The 13398-nt window shown below is 51.2% G+C and overlaps 1 non-coding gene across 1 annotated transcript in view; it reads right to left on the reverse strand.

Annotated features, from left to right (window-relative positions):
- Positions 1-11656, reverse strand: part of LOC114237879 (uncharacterized) — a 570130-nt gene extending 558474 nt beyond the window's left edge. Inside the window, exon 1 of the transcript XR_009005405.1 lies at positions 11551-11656. This is a non-coding gene — a transcript (uncharacterized LOC114237879). The remainder of the gene's footprint in view (positions 1-11550) is intronic.
- Between the last annotated feature and the right edge of the window lie 1742 nt (positions 11657-13398).

Consider the following 13398-nt stretch of genomic DNA (forward strand, 5'->3'; position numbering starts at 1 on the left):
TGGATGGATGGATGGATGGAGGAAGAGTTGGGAGCATTGGGTGGATGAATGGATGGAGGGAGGGTGGGGAGTGTTGGGTGGATGGGTGGATGGGTGGATGGGTGGATGGGTAGATGGATGGGTGGGTGGGTAGATGGATGGGTAGAGGAATGGACTTGAGCTGTTTGCCATTTATTCAGAGCCCTCTAAAGAACCAAATGAGTTATTTAGGATGCATTTCCACCTGTGGCTGAGCAGGCAAGAAGCTTGCCCAGGAAATACACATCATTTTGGGTAGTGCCCAGCCTTGGTCACTGCTCTCTGAACACCCCTTTTATTGACTAGGAAAGTAAAAACTTGCATTGATAATTAATGTAAATTACGGCTAGAACTGAAGGCTGATGAACTGATGACAGCTGGGCAATCAATAATCAATGTCTTGGCGGTGTCACACTGTTGGCATTCTAGGTAAATTCCACCAAAGGATCTTTAATCCCCATCAAATTTAGCAGTCTCATCAATTATTCCCCACCCATGAGGAGAAGGAGGGGTTTATTAAATACTCGAAGTTCACCCCGGCAGACTCAGCCCCTTTAGTCAACCTGGACCTGACCCTCAGCCCTGAGACTCCTCCAGTTCTCCAAGTCAGCCCTTCTTCCAGCCTTTGGATTGACCCTAGTGACTGCCCACCCATCAGGTAGCTTCACTTTCTTCACACATCCTCTTTTCTAAGGCTTTCCTTCAATCTGGCCTTCACCAAAGGCTGGAGTAGTTGTTGACAAAATCCAAGTCAACCTGGGTAAGGGATGGGGCTAGGGAGCAGGCCTCAGTTGTGGAATCAAGTTTTAAGCAAACTTGAAGGGGGAAAAGAAACTGAACATCTACCAAAAGAGACAGTGTGGATTTTGCATAACTGAAGCTAAAGAAGATCAGGGGGCCATGGCAGACCATGAGATCCAAATATGATATAGGCTCCATCCTCCCACACCGACAACTGCTCTTCAAATATTACAAAGGCCTTTGCTAAGGGTAAGACAGAAAGATGGGGCATTCTATGCAATGCCTAATGGGGCATTCTATGCAACGGTAAAAAGGTCCATAGGCAGATATTGTTCCTATATCACCTTCTAGAGGACGCCTGGGATTCTGGCAACACATGTCCTGCATAATCTCTCTCACTTCTGCAGTTGGAGAGTTACCACATTAATAGCATGAACCCAGAGACCAACCAGGTGGGTTCAAATCCAGCCCCACCTCTGAGTGACTGCATAACACCAGGCAAATTGTGTAATTTTCCTGAGCCTCAGTTTTTTCATCTGTAAAATGGGTATGCCTCATTCATTAATCAAATTCTACCTGGACATATGCTAAACACCAGAAACACAGTGGGAATCAAGAACAAGCATGGCCCCTACCCTCATGGTCATCATAGTGTAGAAGGAGGCAGATATTCATCAAAGAGTCATGCCCAAAGAAACAGTTATCTCTAGTTGGGCCAAATCTAAACAGAGAGACAGCTGGTGCTATAAGAACAGGTAATAGGAGTTGCTGTGACTTAGTGTGGCCAGGCTGCCCTGAGGCAGTGGTGACTCAGCTGGCAGATGAGATGTTTACCAGGTGAAGGGGGGAGGAAAAGTGCTCTCCGGGCAGAGAGAGCAGGATGTGCAAAGTCCCTGTGGCAGAAAAGCGCATAGCATGTGTACAGGAGCTTGAAAGACACTAGAGAGAGCAAGTGAGCGTGCAGATGATCATAGCACCTGCCTCACAGAGGAGCTGCAAGGAAACAGAGACCTTGTCTATAACGAGTTCAGTAAAAGACTTAACAGTAACACAGGACAAGGTTCCTTCCTGGCTTTTCCCATGAAGGGCTGCAGTGGACTCAGAGGCCAAGTCCAACATCCTCCTTGACAGCCCCCAGCCAGCCGGATGCAAATGCCCCCTCAATCACAGTCAAATGTCAAGAAAAACGAGGAACCTGCCAAGGGGGAAGAGGCAGCTTTCTTCCAATGCTGTGGTTGGTTTCTACCGAGTCTTTCAGATGGAAATTAGGCAGCTCTTCACTGGGGCCTGAGAGAAGAGCCTCTCATCCCACCCAGTGAGAGAGCTGATGAATCAGGCACACTGGTGGATCAATCAGCCCGCGCGTGTGAACAAGTTTATGGTGGAAATGAAGGGCTTTATTTGTTTGGCAAAACACGGGGCAGTTTAATTGCCAGGAAGGAGGAGTGTCTGTCGGCCCGGCTTTTCTGGAAGGGGGAGCCATGCAGACGAGGGCATCCATTTCATCTGCAGGCCCCTTCCAGAGGGAGCTGGGGAAAGCTTTGCAGCCATCTGGCACGCTGTTTGCATCTCGTCTGGCTGGGCGGCTGTGTTCCAAACGAGGGTGGATGGGGCAGCTTTTGCCCTGTGTTTAGAGAGGGATGGGAGAGAAACCAATGGAGGTGGCAGGTGGAGGCAGGTGCTGGGGAGCACTGCCCAGGCCCAGCAACCAGAGCATCCAACCCCACAGACTTTGGGCCACTAAGCGGCCCTGGACGGTCTTCCCATTCCATCCCTATCCTGGTGCCTACAGACAGTCCCTCATGTGGAGATACACCAACACATACCCACAACCCCCCACAGGATTGCCAGACGTAGCAAGTAAAAAGACAGGATGCCGTTCAAACTTGAATTTCAGATAAAAAACGAATTATTTTTTAGTGTAAGTATGTCCCAAATATTGCTTTGGGATACACTTATTTTAAAAAAAATGTTAATTTGAAAGTCAAGTTTAATTGGACCTCCTGCATGTAATCTGGCACAAACAACCCAAGACTTGGAAACTCACAGAGAAGGTCACACACAAACAAGAACACCAACATACAGGCACACACAAGTACATGCACACATACAAGCCCACGTGCCTCGCAGGGTCCAAAGCAAAGGGGAAAGAAAGGGTCAAATTGTGGGTGCTGCCCCCCCCCCACTTCCCTGTCTTCTGTGTCTGGGCTCAGAACCAGCAGAGTCCCGGCCACCTTGGGGCCACTTGGCATCCAGGACCAAGCTGGGGCTGGAGGTGCCCTGATGCACCAGGACACTGACCGGCACCTGCCTGGGCTCTGGCCTGGAAGACACAGCAGAGCCCTGTGTGCTTGGCAAGTATAGCAAGGGGCAAGGGGCTCTGAGGACGGAGGTTCATCTTGGAGCCCACTAGCTGGGGGCTCACTAATGAGCCCGTTGCCTTTCGTCTGCTCCCGCTGCCTCCGCCCCAATCTCCGTCCCTGCCAATCACTCACTAAGTGTTTACTGAGCAGCTACTAAGGGCCTGGCATTGGACTCGACACAAAAAACATACCCCTGGTAAAGCCACAGACCAGCATGCCGAAAACTCAGCAATGACCTGCCCAGCACTGGCTGAACGTGCACAACAAGCCAAACATCGCAGAAGTGGTGGTCATTTCCTTGAATCCTCCCAACAGCCAAGGAGGCAGCCTTCATTGTTGTATTATCCCCATTTTACATTTGAGGAAACTGAGATCAGAGAGCTGAAATGGCTTGCTCAAGGGCACACAGGTGGGAAGCAGCAAGGTCTAAAGGAGGCACATGCCAACCTTGGAACTTGCAGTAACATAACCAAGAATGTTTGGGAAAGTGAACTTTCCCTCGGGTGAGGCCACCTGCCACAGTCAGAAGCCAGGTCCTGCCAGGAGGAGCTGGTGAGATTGCTGGGCCCCCAGGGGCAGCAGGGTGTAGACTGACCCCGGTGGAAGTGAGGCGGCCAATGCCATCTGACCAGTGCCCTTCAGGCTTCAGAGGGTGACCCCTATAGAGGATGGTACGTGTGAGTCTTGTAGGGCTGGGGAGGCAGGGAGATATTTAACCAGGATGCAAATTCAGCACAGATCCCCCTCTGCCCCTGGATATCCTGGCCCTAGACACTTACTAGAGAAGCACAGGCACAGAACCCCAAGCAATGTGTGCCAGGATATTCATCACAACGCCATCTGCAACAGGGAGGAAGCAGGAACCATTCAAAGACCCATCAATCTAGGGTCAGCCAAATAAATTACAGCGCATCCACACAGCAGAATAACTGCCTTACGAGCAAGGTGGAGCCCAGGTTCCACCATGAGATGATGCCAAAGACACATCACTGAGTGAAAAGGAAGCTTTTCCAGACAGTAAATGGATCATTATCCCATTTTTATTTTAAAAAGATTAAACTATTTATGTGCAACTATATATGCTTGAATACAAAGAGAAAGGTGTGGAAGGGTATATGTCAACCCCTCCCCTCCTGGTGTCACCTCTGGGAAGCAAGGCTGAAGAGAGGCAGATAAAAGAGTTGTTTGCTTTCTGTTTTATATGTACTTGTATTGCTAAAATTCTTTACAATGAGCAAATAATAATGTGTATTGCTAATAAGCAGAACAAAAGCCAAGGAATTATACTCAGACCATGTAGATGCTTTCATCCAGCCCCATTCCTAGAGGCCAGGGCTTACCACTCCATCAGGACAACACGGAACACAGAATCAAAACGAAAAATGAAAAGGGCAGTAGATTTTCCCTCGCAGGCATCACACGCCTTCCAATTTAAGCCAACACATTTCCAAGTCACAAAGTCTTCCATATGCAGAGACACAAGACACAGCCCCACAGCAAAGACACAAGCCCTGCCCAGGTTTCTCCCAGAAGGAGGTCTGACAGGCAAGGCAAGGCGGGTCCGCACACAGTCAAGGGTGGAGGGACCAGGCAGGAGGGGCCACAGAGCCAAGGGAACCCACTGGGCAGCCCCTTCGTTCCCCAAAGACCCTCAGAACCGGGAGCTGCACAGAGCCCCTGAGAGCCTGTTTCTATGACACCCTGGAACACAGTGAGACGAGCCAGGGGGAAGGAAACAAGCAAAATTCACAAAACCCAGACACACTTGGAGCACGTTAATAGTGTCTACTCTTCTCTCTGTTTTTGGAAATCCACCTTTCTCCTTTGTGGCTTCAAGGTCCTTGCTTCTGCATGCCGGCTCTTCTCTCTGCCTGTTTGCCTCTACCCACTCTTTGGAGTTCCTCCCCTGAAGCTTTTCCCAGGCCCCCTCCCCCTTCAGACTGCACCCTGCCTGGGACACTGGCTCTCTGGCCAGTGAGGTCTAGGGTTCAGATGCAGCTGAGACTCTCTGGAAAAGCAAAGGCAGGAGTCTTGTGGACTTGTGAGTAACCTGACAACTTCCCACTGGAGCTGATAAGGGAAAAGGCCAGCTCCTCCTCACAACAGCCCCACAAATACAGGGCTCTCAGTGGCCTCTCGGGGGATCTGTGCTGATGGTCAGAAGTACTGTCACCTCCATGTGCAGTTTGCCTGCAAGGAACGCAGTGCAGGAAGCCGTGTATTGCTCAGAGAACAAAAAAAGGGGGAATTAAATGCACCATCTGCTTATTAGTGAGAGATTTTGAAGCAGATGCTTAAATATGCATGCCCAGACATTATAAAACTTTGGGGTAAATGTTAATTTCAATAACCCAAGTTCTTGTGCTTGCAAAAAAAACACCGTTCTTTTCTCTCTCTTCTTAGTGATTTGGAGGCTCTGTACCCCAGAGTCACAGTGCCAAGAAGGTTGACCTCACCAGATTTTGGCAGCTGTGCAAAGTGGGACCCTGAACACTCACTGGGGACCAATCTTAGAGAGAGGCTTAGGAGGGGGCCACCAAGTCACCATTCCCTCCCTCCTTTCTCGCCCCCATCCAAAAGTCAGACAGCACTAGCCTGGTGCCCGGCCACAGGGATAAGGAAAGCCCACTCAGAATCTCAGTTCTCGCCTGACACCAAAGACCCAAAAAGTTGAGAGTAGGGGAGCTGACTCCGTCTCCTCTGGGGTCCCACAAGGTGGGTACTTGTAGCAAACCCAGCTCAGAACTGTGTGCATTTCAAGGGCCGCTGTACTCATGCCCCCATGGGACACCATGGGGGTGCAAAACCCCGCACCTGAGATTCTCAGTGTAAATGTTTTCAGCTTTGTGGGCAATACAGTCTATGCTCCAACTATTCAATTCTCCCACTGCAGCAGGAAAGTGGCCACAGACAATATGCACATAAATGGGTGTGGCTGTGTGTCAGTAAAACTTTATTTACAAACACAGGTGGGGGGTGGCTTAGGCCCATGGACCAGAATCTGTCTCCTCCGCTAGAGTAGGGTTTCCAGGAGAACAGGGACTGATCCATCCTGTAGAAGAGCACCTAGCCTGGCACCTGGCACCATAGGAGCTGCTCAAACACTTGGAGAAGGAATGAAAAAGGCAAGTGGCCCCCAATGTAGAGAGGTGAGGGTCTCCCCATGACATCATCTTGTGCCGAGGAACACAGCCAGGGCAGGGCTCTCCACCAAGGCTGGGTCCTTTTCCAAGGTAGCATGGAAAAGTGACAGCTGAGTGTTTTAAGAGGACAGAGGCTTTGGAGTCACACACACGAACTATAGTTTTGCAAGAGTGTCAAGACCATGGAGTGTCCTTTGTTTCATTGCACACACTGTAGTTGGGTGCTAGAGTGTCCAGACTTAGGGTGAATCTTTGTACTCCACCCCCCAGTTGGCCTCTATTAAAATTCCAGCAAGAGCCAAATCCAATGGGCTCTCTTCAACACAAATGACCCCTGTCTTTCTCCCTCTCCTGTCTGTGGAGCCACACATTCTCTGCCTGCTGGTCCTCCAACCTTTCTCATGGATTCTTCTCCTCTCATCATTAACACTTCCCAGGCTTATAGTAAAGCCCCTTCTCTTGCCACTCCTCTTCTTTCCCCAGTCAATCTCGGGTGTCCTCTTGGCCTCAACTACCATCAACACTGATGACCCTCAAGTCTGAATCTCCATCCCCGACCCATTTATCCATTAGATGTTGCCACCTGGGTCTCAGAGCAACGTCAGCCAGAGTCCAGAATCAAATGTATGGTCTTCCCTGCCTTTCTGGAGGTCGACTTGACTCTGCATCTTGCTCATTCCCAATACCCAATAGATCCTAAATCCTTTGAAATGTATCTCATAAGGTACACAACTCAAGGTCCTCAATTCAGGTACACAACTCCACCGCCACCACCACCACCACTGCCATCATCCAGGCCACAAGCATCCTTGGCAAAGACTCCTGTCCCAGCCCCCAAAATGGTCTCCCTCGTGTTCCCTGAGCTCCAAGTCATGTTCTAGAGGACCCAAAGGGACAATGACCATCTTGCTGAAATTTTTTAAATTAGGAAGACACTGGCTTGCAGTCCAACTCTTTCCAGCTGAGAAGCCCAAATCAAGCTCCAGTTTGCTAGCACTGGGGTTAAATATTTCTGAAATGATTAAAGCCAAGGGCAACACAGCTAAAACTACTCCAGACACAAAGGCAGCCACCTCCCCAGGGGCTGAGGGGTCTGAACTGTCCAGTATGCAGCCTGTGCCTCTCTGTTCCTGCTGAAAGGAATACCCTCCATGCTTCTTCCTCCTCCAAGGACCCTCCACCATCCTGCACCCCACTCTTGGCCCCTGGAGGACGAGGAAACCTCCTGCCATTTCCCTCTCCAGCACAGCATTCCACAGATGCTTGCCTCATAAATTACAGAAGAGCTGTGGCAGACACACCACGCTCCAGTGGGTGGCCATGTCTTCATGTCAGCTTGAGAGATCGTTACCAGGGAAATATCTATATCTCAGCAGAGAGAGCTTCCACCCTGTGGAGTCCCACTGTGCTCAAACGGGAATCCTGAAACCCAGATGTTGGTCCAAACGCCCTGTCTTGGCAGTCAGCTTTGGAACTCTCCACTGTGGAAGTGAACCCCTCCTGCCATCTGGCCTGCCTACCCACACCCCTGCTCCCTGGAATCCTGCACCCCCAGAACCAAGGAGGAAATTGGGGGATGTCAATGAGTTCCATGCAGAAAGCTGAGGTGCTACCCGAATCCAATCTGAGGTTTAGGTGGACGGTGTCCCCCGTTACATGTCACCAATGGATAAGGGGATGGAGGACGGAGTCTGATTCACCCAAATAATTAAAAACGGAGATGACCATTTGTTTTGTGCTTTTTCTGTGTCTAAATGCTATTCCAAGCATTTTCTATTTATTATCTTGTTGTTTTATTGAATGCATACATAACCTGTCACTGAGATTATCTCCATTTTATGGATGAGGAAATTGAGGCCCCTGGAGGTTGTATAAACTTCCCAAGGCCACATAGCTCATAAGTGGTACAGCAGAGACCCAAACTCAACACCCACACTCTGAAATATTTTTTGCAAGTGTAGACTCGTGGCTCTAAGCCAAGGTGATTTTGACTGCCTGCTCCTGCTACCACAGGCAACGTCTGAGGACCCTTTGGGTTGTCGCAACTGGGGGTAGGGTATCCATGCTACAGGTATCTAGTGGGTGGGGGCCAGGGATGATGCTAAGCATCCCTACAATACACAGGACAGCTGCCCATAACAGAGAATGATCTGGCCCCAGATATCAACAGTGCCAAAGTTGAGATATCCAGGTGCAGACCATCACCACCAAGAAGGGGAAAGACCTACAGTCTGGATTCACCCCTACAGGGAGCCCCATGCTGACAACAACCTTCTGCTCTAGTCTCAACCCCAGGGACTCTTGAGTGGAGAGTCCATCAGGGGATTTCGGGGATTCCGATGAGTTATTACCCTTGAAAGCTCAACTCTGCTCAGCAACAACTCAGAAATCTATGCCAAGCTGCCTGATCTTGGGAAAAGCTGAACAAACACCTGAGGTTGATAACCAATTACCTACAGGAAAGACTTTTCTCTCCTTCCAGGAAGAGCTGTGGGTCAGATTCACCCTGGGGTCTCTCTAAAGGAATCAATAAAGGCTCTGGGAGGACCAGTTCTTCAATACCCTCTCAGCATCACCGGTCCTGGAGGGGGCAAAAAGACTGTAAAACTTCTGATCCCTGGTGGAGGGTCAGCCCTCACTAGTCACACACCCTCCTTCCACCGCACATCCAGCAGGACTCGGGTGCTGAGCGGCATCCTGGGGCTCCAGTTTAGCTCCTAAAAGCATCCCCTAGCAGCCAGAAGAGGAAGCAACACTCTGCTTAAAGACAAGGCCCGAGCCCAGGAGCCACTCTGAGGGACAACCAGTCACATGTAAACCTCAACCATCCAGAGCACTGGATACAGTAATGGGAAAGGGTATTTTATCCTTAAAAACATCTAGATACAACATGGACACGGAGGTATTGCCCATGCAGCTTCTGCAGAGAAAAGCCCAAAATGATCTACATCCAAAAATAATCTGCTACTAAAGAACAAAGATGATTTTGACATTTCAGCCAAGCTAATGGTCTACACAGACAAAATCCCATGAAGAAGCATTGTTTTTCTTGATGCATCTGAACGTGGTCTGTGAATGAAGAAATGGCTCTCCTCCTTAAAGAAATAGCTGCTGCTCCTGGCACCAGCCTGAAACTGCTTCTAGGTTCTTTAAAGAGAATATTCCTATAGAAACTAAAAAAAAGAAATCTGTCTGGTGGGCATTCTGGGCAGCCTGTGCTTTGGCCAGCCTTTAAACTTGAAAACCAAGACACCAGCTCCGTGAGGAGCCACTGTCCCCAGAAGATCCAGGTGTCCCAAAAGGAGAGAATCGTATTCAGTTTCAGAAAACAAGGACGATTTCTGTCCAGTTATGACATAACCCTTCAAACCATGGTATCCCCACTTCCCTTCATGAACCAAAAAGTTTAGTGGGGTTTCTGCCTTTTAAAAATATCATCCTCTGCACATAAATCCTTTAACCTCCAAAAGGCATTTACCATGGAGAGTCTTGCCTAAGATCCTTATCTCTTGTAATGAACCCCCAGAACCAAACATGGCTGCAAGCAAGGTGCACAGAGAGAATTTCAGCACTAAATCACATTCATTGAGCACATACTACACACCAGGTGCAATGCTAAGTGCTTTCTATGGATAACCTTCACTTAACCTCAGGAACAATAACCCCATGAAACAGGGCCTATTGACATGTCCTTTGCACCACTGAGAACACTAAGGCTCAGAGAGGTTAAGTCACTTGCCCCCGGTCACCCAGTTTAGGAGGGCCACAACCAGGATTCACACCCGAGTAGACTAGCTCCAAACCCACATTCCTAAGCATCCCACTGCACTTAGTCACTTCATTCCATTCTGGTGTCCTGGTCTTTGGCAAAGTTCCACGTAAAAGAGGGAGGTGACAGGAGGAGGGGAGGGCTTCTGACAGTGGAAGTTTCACAGCATTGCACGGCCCACATAATTGTGTCTCAGACCTGGGACCTCTCCTCTCACCACACTGCGACACATCCCTTCCCACTCTTTCCACGATGTGTCCCAATAAACCTTCCATAAATATTATCCTTCTCCTGGCATCTCAGAGAGAAATTCTCCTGGTTCTGGTGTCCAGGTGGCCCATGATCTGAACAATCACAGCCACGGGTAGGTGAGGGCTCTGAAGCAGCGCCTGGGAGTCAGCCGGGCTTTGATGCAGCCTAGTGAATGCGAGGCAGGCTGCTGCCGCCTGCGTGAATTCAGGAGAAACAAGGGGACCTCTCCCTTGTGGGGCTCACTAGTCACAAATCAAATTTTTAAGACGAGCTCAGCCAAGCAAATGGTCAAGAATAAAAACGTTTGGAAGAAACAAAAAGGTCAAACCCATTATCAATTTAAAACTCTCAAGGTGGCAGCCCTCACCACGGGGACAGCTGTCCAGCCAGTACTCATCTGTTCTCCAGACACTTGTGACCCCCAAATGTAAGGTCAGCCAGGTCACAACTGGAAGATTCAGAAGAGGAAGCAGAAAGCAGTGGCCAGGGAGGTCAAGCTGGCCGTGGAGCTCCATCCCACACACACCTGGTGACTCACATACCCACGCACATATGCTACAAATCACCCGCACACGTACCCTCGGCTAGTGGGGACCAGAGCTAGGCGGCACCTGAGGGGATGCACAGAACTTTGCTTCACTGTCCTTCTCTGGAGGGGTGGGGAGAGAAGAGTGACTTCAGGGTTGGAAGCCACCTGCCTTCTCTCTCAACTCTCCCTGCCCAGCCAGCCTGGCGAGCAGTGACAGGAAGACGAGGGGCAGGTGAGGAGCTTGGTGAGCTGCCGCCGGCACACACGCTGACAGGGCAGGGTTTGCAGAGCCTGTGCCCGGTACTTCCCACCCAAGCCCCTTACCAGATGGAAGGCAACCAGCAAAGTCCCAGAGAGACGCCTAAAACACCTCTGCCCAGGATGGGGTGTGCAGAGTGAGGGCTGCTCAGAGTAAACCCCCGCCTCCTTTCCCTTCAGGACGCCCCCAGGACACAGAGCTCCCCCTCCCTTTTTGGACAACCGCAGAGCCCGCGGGTCTCCCAGCCAGCGACGACGTCGTGGGAGAATCAGCAAGTCGATCCTACATAAACAAGAAGGGAGTTGCCACCAACGACGGAGCATCTAGTTTCTCAGGAGGTCCCCACAAGCTGTCACACCGCGCCCGCCCGCCCGCAGGAGTTGCTGCCCAATTATCAACTTAGACCTGACCGCCGACGGGGAGCATCCCTGCCCACCCCCCAGTCCCCGTCCCTCCTGCGCCCCCCGCTCACTTACACCTCTGTCTTCAACACCTGTCTGGATGCCGGTCTCTTCCCTGCCCAGTCGTGGCGCGTCTTCTCCTTCCTCCTTCGCTGCGCTTCCTCCTTCCAGCCCCAGCCTCAACCTCTTCTCCTCCGGAGGGGCATCCTCCTCCTCCCGCCTCTGCCGGCCATCCCTGCCTCTGAGCTTGCCCGTGTCCTCGGGGCTGCCGGAAGGGCTGGCCATAGCTCCAGGGGGGCTCTGCCTGCACTTGGGAGAGAGGAAGGACCCAGCAGCCTTCCGAAACCAGCGGCCTGTCGGTGGGAGATCTGGCTTCTGAGCGCGGGCTCGGTGGGTTCGCGCGGCTCGGCTCTGAGCTGGGCTCTTCTGTGGACCACTCCTGTCTCTCTGCCGCCACCTGCTGGCTGCTCGCGTGCACCGCGGGCACGCGTGGAAGAGGCCCGCTCAGGCAAATCCTGGCCCGCAGCTCACACACAGACGGTCTCCCTGACCAAGGAAGGGAGGGGAGTAGGGACAAGCAGACGTCCACTTCTCCAACGTCCTGCGAGGATGGACACCCTGGTCCCTCAGTACTGTTCTGCATCTTGAATGGTTTGGATGTGGCTGGAAAACAGAAGCTGCTCAAAACACAAGGAGAATTCGGCCTGGAGAATGATGTGCTTAATACAAAGGCACCATCTTTAGAAGCTGTGCTTAGCTATCAAGGATGTTTATTGAGCATCGCTATGAACCAGGCATGGCATTGCGGGAGGGGGTTACAATGGTGACCATGGCAGGCATTGTCTCTGCCCGGTGGAGCCCAGCGCCTGGGGGGGGAAGGCGATGATTGACTGACATTGCCAACGGGGCAAAGGGCTGCAGAGGAATGTGCTGGGGATGCAGGAACCTAAAACAGAAGAGCCTCAGAAGGTCTGGGGCTGGGAGAAAGGCAGAGGAAGTGAACACTGAATGGAGGTGTACAAGATGAGTAGTTCTCAGCCAGGTGAAGGGTGTTCAGGCAGAGGGAACAGCACACGCAAAAGCCCAGAGGCTGAGAGGGAGGCAAGAAGCCTGTGGGGCTGCAGCAGTGTGGGTGAGTGGAGAGTGGTGTGGTGGGTGGAGAGGTTGTCGGGAACCAGGCATGCAGGGCAGGACCAGATAGAGGACCACTGCAGGGACTCAGCACAGCAGCAGTGCAAATGGACAAAGGGAGGAGACATTGAGAACTACTTTGGAGTGATGGGTTGATAATTCTGAGTGTGCCCCCACACATGCCCTAAGCACCAAGATGGGGCTCCCTCCTCGGCTGTGTGATGAGTTGAGCCAGGAGGTATATTCTGGACATTTAAGGGTTATACCCAGTGTACAGGGAAGCCTCAATGAGCGCCAGGCTCCTATATGTCCTGAGCTTCCCCAACCAAGAGCTGAGACCATGCTGCAATTGCTTGTTAAATTTTTTCTGCCGCTAAGCCCCAGCAGGCAGTTGCTGCCTCTGCCTTGTTTGTGATTTTATCCTTAAAAGCTATCATGGTGGGTGGCACACAGTAGGTGCTCAAGAAACATTTGTTGGATGAGTAAATGGATCTGCTCCTGCCCAGGGTTCTCTGCATCCTACATGTTCCCCTCTTGCTTCAGTCCCTTCCTCTCTTCTCCATCTCTTCCCTCTGCTCCAGCACAAATAAAACCCTGTTATTATCCCCACTATACAGAGGAGGAGACAGCGGCGTAAAGAAGGCAAGCAATGTGTCCGAGGCACCCTATGGCGAGAACTGCTGCCACTGAATTGGGAAACCTAAATGCAGTGGGGGGGTGGGGGGCGGTCGCTGGATCCCAGGGTGGCAGAGGTCAAGCGGTGGCTCTCAACAACCAAGGTCATGGGCAGAG

The sequence above is a fragment of the Balaenoptera acutorostrata genome, chromosome 15 (genome assembly GCF_949987535.1).
Source record: "Balaenoptera acutorostrata chromosome 15, mBalAcu1.1, whole genome shotgun sequence".
NCBI lineage: Eukaryota > Metazoa > Chordata > Mammalia > Artiodactyla > Balaenopteridae > Balaenoptera > Balaenoptera acutorostrata.